The sequence below is a fragment of the Artibeus jamaicensis genome, unplaced genomic scaffold, assembly GCF_021234435.1.
Source record: "Artibeus jamaicensis isolate MK-2021 breed Jamaican fruit bat unplaced genomic scaffold, CSHL_Jam_final contig_482, whole genome shotgun sequence".
NCBI lineage: Eukaryota > Metazoa > Chordata > Mammalia > Chiroptera > Phyllostomidae > Artibeus > Artibeus jamaicensis.
The window spans coordinates 6,648,273-6,656,737 of NW_026521857.1; positions in this window are offsets into that span (position 1 = coordinate 6,648,273).

Below are 8,465 nucleotides of genomic sequence, written 5' to 3' on the forward strand. Positions count from 1 at the left end.
TTGCTGACTTATTCATTAGCTCTAATCAGTTTTTTGTGTTTATTTCCTAGTGTTTCTATATTCAAGATCATGTCATCTTTACATAGAGATAGTTTTAATTCTTTTCAATCTAGATGCCTTTTTAAAAAAATTACTGCCCTAGTTATAACCTCCAGTATAATGTTAAACAAAAATAGTATCTCAGGGTTTATTTTTTCTGATCTTATAGAGAAAACTTTAAGTCTTTTATCATTCATTTTAATGCTTGCTGTGGTTTTCTGTAGATGACCTTTATCAGGTTGAGGAATTTCACTTCCCTTCCTACTTTACTAAATGTTTTTATTATACAGGGAGCTGGATTTAGTCAAATGCTTGTTCTGCATCTATAGAGAAGATCACATGCTTTTTGTCCTTTGTTGTATTTATGTGGTATATTACACCGGTTTACTTATGTTGAATCAAGCTTTCATTCCTAGGATAAAACACATGGTTATATATGTTGTTTAATACAGTTTGTTAGCATTTGTTGGAGATTTTTATATCTACATTCACAAGGGATATTAGTCTGTAGTTTTCTTTTGGGACAATGTCTGTCTACCTTTGGTGTCAGGGTAATACTTGTCTCATGTCATGAGTTGAAAAGTATTCTCTCTCCACCCTATTTCCTAAAACAGTTTGTGAAGAATTTGTATTATTGGTACTTTTATTGTACATGTACTTAAAACTATTTAATAAAATTCACCAATGAAGTCACCAAACTTACATTTTTTTGGAAAGATTTTAATTACTAATTCAATATTTCTTCTTGTAGATCTATTCAGGCTTTCTATTTTTTTTTTTTTGAGCCAGCTTTGGCTGTTTGTGTTTTTGTAGAAATTTGTCCATCTCATCTAGGTTATCTAATTTGTTAGTGTGCAACTATTTGTACCAGTCTTATATAATTATTTTAATTTCTGTAAGATCAGCAATAATGTCCTATCTTTTTTAACTTTAGCAATTTGAATTATGTCTCTTTTCTTCTTGATCAGTCTGCCTCAAGTTTTGACATTTTTTTTACTCTTCCAAGGAAATTACTTTGGTTTTGTCGGTTTTCTTTATTGTTTTATATTCACTATTTAATTTTAATCTTTACTATTTTCTTCACTCCCTTTGTTTTGCATTTATATTGTTCTTTTTTACTTTCTTAACATTAAGGTTATATTATTGATTTGAGGGTTTTTTTTTAATATGGTCATTTTTACATGTGTAAATTTCCTCCTAAGAACTTTTTTGGCTTACACACTTTAGGTTTATATCGTGTTTTTCTTTTCTTTAATTCCAAAACGTTTTTTAAATTTCCTTCAGAATTTTTTCTTTTTTATTTAGGAGTGCAATGTTTAATTTCTATGCATTCATGACAAATTCCTCCTGATATTGATTTCTGGGTTATTTAAGTTAGCATATTATATTTAGATTTATCACTCTTGTTTGGCATATTGCTAGTTGATTGCTTTTTGTTGCTAAGCAGAAGTTCATTATGTAATTATAACAGATTATTTATCCATTTTCCAGTTGAGGGACATTTGGGCTGTTTCCACGTTTTACCAGTTATGAATAAAGCCACCATAAACCCTCATGTATAGGCTTTATACAAACATGAGCTTTGTTACTTGGGAGTAGGGTCGATGGGTCATACTCTAAGTATATGTTTAACTTAAAAAAACTGCCACACTTCTTTTCTAAAATAGCAACTGTCATTTTGCTTTCCCACCACTGATGTATGGGGTTTCCAGTAGTTTCTCGTCTTTGTCAGTATTTGATGTTGTCAGGTTTTTCTTTTTATAATTTTAGCCATTTTAAAGGATGGTATCTCATTTTCATTTTAATTTACATTTCTTTATGATTACTCTTTGGTGAAGTGGATACAAAGCAGTGAAGTGGATTACCCTACTGTGGCAAATACCTAAGGCTCCACCCCTTACAATGTAATGGGTGCGCCAAGACAGAGCCAAAGCAGCTCTAGCCGATACACAGAAGCAAACACAGGGAAGCTATAAATTGAGGAGACAAATAAATATGTCCCAAATAAAAGAACAGATCAAAACCCCAGAAAAAGAACTAAGTGAAATGGAGATAGCCAACCTATCAGATGCAGAGTTCAAAACACTGATGATAGGGATGTTTAAAGATCTCACTGCAAACACATAAGGGAAAAAATGAAGGCCACACTAAGTGAAATTTTTAAAAACCCACATAGAACCAACAGTGAGGGGAAGGAAGCTAGGGTTCAAATCAATGATTTGGAACATAAAGAAGAAATAAATAATCAACCTGTGCAGAATGAAGAAACAAGAATTCAAAAAGATGAGTAGAGAATAAGAAGACTCTGGGACATCTCCAAAAGTGCCAACATCCAAATCATAGGGATGTCAGAAAAAGAATAAGAACAAGAAACTGCAAGCTTATTTGAAAAAATAATGAAAGAAAACTTTCTTAATTTGGTAAAGGAAATAGACATAAAAGTCCAGGAAGCACAGAGAGTCCCAAACAAGTGGGATCCAAACAGGGCAATACCAAGACACATCATAATGAAAATGTCAAAGGTTAAAGATAAAGAGAAAATCTTAAAAGCAGCAAGAGAAAAGAAGAGAATTACCTACAAAAGAGTTTCCATAAGACTCTCAACTGATTCCACCAAGACGGAGGCATAGGTGGAGACGCCGTGCTTTCTCACACAACCAAGTTTAGAGACAACAAAATATTAGCAACAGAAAACACAGTCAGAACACAGAAAATTGAACTTTTCGGAAGTCTGATAACAACAAATTCTTCAGCCTGACCGGTAAGAGGGGCGAAGCCAGCAGCTGGCGGAGCAGGGTTGCACACAAAAACTCGGTCAGACGGACTCAGGCACGCAGATCCCAGGCGTGGGGTTGCAAAGGGCGAACCCAGTAAGTGACCCAGTGAGCAACTGGTGGACCCAGTGAGGGCGCAGGGTGGCGGGTTGACTGTGCTGGTGCATTCCTGTGCAAATAGACAGGTGAGGGAGTGGGCAGTGAGACGGGACAGAGCAGGCCCCAGCAGCAAGAGGCTGCAGAGGGGGCGGGCATTTCCCCGCTTTGACCCCACCCCCACATACACCTCACAATCCAGTGACCCCGCCCTGGTGGCTCTGCCCTGCCCCTAAGGCTCCACTCCTCATACTTAATGGGCGTGAACAGACCAAAAATGGCTCAAGTAGACCTAAAAGCCCCAGAGCCCATAACTCTAAGTGATGAAGAAATAGCAAAACTTTCAGATGCACAGTTCAAAACACTGGTGATCAGGATGCTCACAGAACTGGTTGGTTTTAGTCACAAATTAGAGGAACATATGAAGGCTAAACTAATTGAAATGAAGGGAATTGCACAGGAAACCAATAGTGATGAAAAGGAAACTGGGACTCAAATCAAGGGAGTGAACCAGAAGGAAGGAAAAATGACCAAACAGGAAAATATGAAGAAACAAGAATTCAAAAAAAATGAGGAAAGACTCAGGAATCACCAGGACATCTTTAAGTGCTCCAACATCTGAATTATAGGGGTACCAGAAGGGGAAGAGGAAGAGCAACAAGTCAAAATCTTATTTGAACAAATAATAAAGGAGAACTTTCCCAATCTGGCAAAGGAAATAGACATCCAGGAAATCCAGGAAGCTCAGAGAGTACCAAAGAAGTTGGACTCAAAAAGAACCACACCAAGGCACATCATCATTACATTAGCCAAGATTAAAATGAAGGATAGAATCCTAGAAGCAGCAAGAGCTAAGGGGACAGTCACCTACAAAGGAGTTCCCATGAGACTGTCAGTGGATTTCTCAAAAGAGACCTTACAGGCGAGAAGGGGCTGGAAAGAAGGATTCCAAGTCACGAAATCTAAAGACCTACAACCAAGATTGCTCTATCCAGCAAAGCTTTCATTTAGAATAGAAAGACAGATAAAGTGCTTCTCAGATAAGATCAGATTGAAGGAGTTCATCATCACCAAGACCTTATTATATGAAATGTTAAGGGGACTTACCTAAGAAAAAGAAGATTAAAAAGATGAACAGTGAAAGGACAGCAAACTCACAGTTATTAAGAACCACACCTAAAACAAAAGCAAACTAAAAGGACAGCTAGATCAGGAGCAGAACCACAGAAATGAAGATCACATGGAGGGTTAGCAACAGGGGAGTGGGAGGAGGAGAGGGGGAAGAAGGTACAGAAAATAAGTAGCATAGATGATAGGTAGAAAATAGACAGGGGGCAGGGCAAGAATAGTATGGGAGATATAGAATCTAAAGAACTTGAGACACATGGTCATAAACTAAAGGGGGGGGAATGGTGGGGGTGTGCAGGGTTGAGGGGAATGAAGGGGTGGAAATAGAACAACTGTAATGTCATAATAAATAAAATAAAAATTTTTAAAAAGACTCAACTGATTTATCAAAAGAAACTTTGTAGTGAAGAAGTGATGGCAAGAAGTAAAGTAATGAAAAACAAGGACCTACATCCAAGATTACTCTATGCAGCAAAGCTTTCATTTAGAGTGGAAAGGCAGATAAAGTGCTTCCCAGATGAGGTAAAGCTAAAGGAATTTATTATCACCAAGCCCTTATTACATGAAATGTTAAAGAGACTTATCTAAGAAAAAGATCAAGACTATGAATATTAAAATGACAACAAACTTACAACTGTCAACAATTTAAGAATAACAAAAACAAAAACAAACTAAGCAGACAAGTAGAACAGGAACAGAATCACAGAAATGGACATCACATGGAGGGTTATCAGTGGGGAGGGGAAAAAGGAAGAATGGGGGAAAAGGTGCAGGGAATAAGAAGCATAAATGGTAGGTACAAAATAGATGGGGGGAGGTTAAGAATAGTATGGGGAATGGAGATGCCAAAGAACTAATATGCATGACCGTGAATATGAACTAATTGGGAGAAATTTCTGGAGGGAAGAGGGGTACCAGGTGGAGGGGGGGCAAAGGGAAAAATGGGACAACTATAGTAGCATAGTCGATATAATATACTTTTAAAAAAGTTGAACATTAGAATATCTGAAAAGTGTTTGCTTTCCTTATCATATAAATATATTACATAAATAAGAAGCCATGCTGGTGATTTTGAACTGCAGGCTGTGGATTTTAAAACTTAGATAATAGATAATGGTGCTGGTGATGAGGTAAGCGTGTCAGAAATGGGCTGTTTAAGTGGTAGAACCCTTTTCTCCTCTCAACTCTCTCTCCTAGAACCTATAGAATAACAAAATGCTGTCCAAAGCAGCTGCCACTGGCAAATGTAACTATTGAGCATTTGAAATGTATCTAATGAGAAACTAAATTGTTCATTTTCTTTTGTTGTAATGAATATATTAAATTTAATTTAAATTATTATAGTCACCTGTGTCTAGTGTCTAGTGACTACCATATTGGACAGAGCAACTTTGAAGAACTTGCTAGAAATCTGTTCCATGGTCATTCTCCCCCTGGTTGCTATTTAATTTTCCTGTCCTCACCAAAACATAACTGAAAAAGAAAATGATTGCTGGACATGGTGATTCAGGCTTTTGCTCTGGGACATGAAGCGGGGGTGGGGAAACCCACCTGAACTTTTCAAATCAAATTTAAATAAACACCTCCATCATCCCAGAAGTGCTTTTGGACAGCACTGTTCTCTAGAGGGTTGCTAAAGGTGTTTGAACATGACAGGTTTGAAATAACGCACAGAATGAAATTTGCTGTGTTCTTACTTCCAAAGCCAGGAACTGGAAACATTATTGAACTATACTGGCTGCATGTCTTAAAATACACAGAGCAAATGCTACAATGAGCCAGCCATCATCTAATGGACTCAGAACCTAGCTCGGCTGTCATTGCTTCAAATACCAGGAAAAGTCAAGATCTGGGACTTTGGGCACCGGGGCAGGATATTATGTGGATACTTGAAAACCTATCTACAGAGTGTCCTCTTACATAATGAATAAGGTTCCTTCACTGATATATGCCAATTTTCCAGTGGACCATGGAAAATTGGCTATTTTGGGCCACTCTGTGGGAGGTCATGGAGCTCTTACTTGTGCTTTGAAGAATCCTGGAAAATGCGAATCTGTGTCAGCTTTTGCTCCAACTTGCAACCAGTTCTCTGTCTTTGGGTGGGTGGGAAGGCAAAAATCTCTCAATGAATATTTAGAATCAGATTAAGATAAATAAAAGGCTAATGAAGTTGCTGTTCTTAGGAAGTTTTTCCATTCAGGTTCTGGTTGGACATGATCAAGGAGAGAATAAATAAACATTTCAGCAAGACAGCTACTTCCTGACCATTATTTTTAGATTACAAGAGGGTTAAGACTATAGTTACTTTTCATCAGCATCTTTATTAATGGCCACATGAAATGTTATACAAAATCCTGGGTACAGGAATAATCAGGCACAAGAATGCCTTCTAAGTTATACAACTTAAACAGAAACACAGTTATGAGCTTGTAAAATGTGTTTTTTCACGATGCTAAAAGAGCTTCATTCTGTAGATAAATCATCTTCTAAATGTACATAAAACATAAATGTTAAAAGTTCAAGTGTATACTAATTTTAGAAGGGTTATAAACCATCGAACGTACTTTAATAGCACCACACAGTTATTCAGACTTTTCTATAATTCCTCTTTTAAAAATGTGGGCATCTTGGTTTACATGTCCCTTTGATAGTTTCTATGAAGTTGTAGTAGATCACTCAAGACTTATCTGAAGATCAAGTTCTGCTGAACAAAGAATGAATTTTCAATGGTATACTTGTGAAAAGTAGTAAATCAATCATTTATCTCCCCAAATCAACTTAGATTTAAGCTCTGGATATTATTATTCCTTTTTCTCTTCCTTTTTCTTCTTCATTTCAGCAACTGGAAATACACAGGGTGGGGCAAAAGTAGGTTTGTAGTTGTGAGTATGAAAAACAGAGTTTATTCTTGTGCTATTATTTATTAATTATTGTATTATTTTCCATACAAACAATGGTAAACCCACTTTTATCCCACCCTATTAGTGGCACTCCATTCTGTGCTGTAGAATTCTCCTCCTTGTTGACAGGCTTCTCCACGCAAGTACCTACAGAGACTATGGATTTTATTTCATCCACTTCTATTTCGTCACAACTAGGAAAACCCACCGAAGTACAGTTAGAAACTTAATAAAGTTTCAAAAATGTAAAATGTTATCCATTAATGTTTTTATTATTCTTAAAACATGAAATCAAAAATGGAGCCTCTCTAGGCTCTTTTGATTTAGATTCAGGACTGTGTTCAGTGTTCAGTGAGACCTACCACATGGTCATAGACTGGGGACTTGAAAGTGTTTATTCCAGCCAGGCCTGGTCCCTCCCAGCCGTGCGACTCTTCCTTGTGTCCCTCACCCTCCACCCAGTGACATCCACCCCAGCCAGCCAGGTTTCTCACTGACCCTGGAACTGCAGACAGACTCTGGTTCTGTCTGTCTTCTCTGTTCCACAAAGTGCCCCACAGCTCTCCTGCTGCCTGCTCCAGAGTATCCTTCCACCATGCACTGCCTGATGGATCCATGTGTATCCTTGCCTTTCTCCTCTCAGTCACCATGTCTACAGGTTCTCCTGCCCCCCTATTGATCCCTCAAATGTAGAAGCCTGGAAAAAGAGCTACTGCTGAGCAAGATCCCAGCTCCTCAGTCAGAGCTGCTCCCTTCCCCCCACGGCCAGTCCAGTATTAACAGATTCAATAGAACCCAGAGAATTTCTGAAATGGCATAAAGTGAACAAGGCATGCTTTTTCTGTTTTCACATGAAACCCAGCTGTTAATGGTCTAGTCCCACATGGGAGTCCATTCAAAAGAACAGTAATGAAGAAGCTAAAAGAAAAACAAAAATGTTAAGTCTACTGTAGTTTCAGACATCCTTTGAGGATCTCTGGTGGGTGCTGATAGGAATATCCCTGTCATATCTATCCCCAATACTACAAGCAGAAACCTGGCTTTTGTAGTCAAAAGTATGCCTGTTGACTCTCTTTCCTGAATTCAGGAATTTCCCTCTGAATGATCAAGTTCTTTGTTGGCAGCTGAGAAAGCCACTGACAGCTGCGGAGTTATTTTCTTCTTGAGTCACAAGATGATGGAGATAATCTAGGATGGGAAGTGTAGGGGAGAAAAGGAGGAGACAAATGCCTGCTGCTCTGACCAGAATTGGGTAAGATAGCTCAGAGGTCAGACACCTAAATAACTCATGATTCTATCCCTTCCATTTGATGAGAAACAGTTGGATCATATCGACAAAGCTCTTGAGGTGTCAGAAACAAAGACCAAGTTTTAAAAAGAGCCTCATTGTTTTGTTTTGCTTCTTTTTAAGCATCATTACAAAACACTTAATCCCCATGGCATTGTTTCCAAAAAAGTGAGGAATCCATAAAACTCAATAGAATATTATTTTCCAAGTGTGAGATTTGGCCAAGAAAATTGTTTGGAG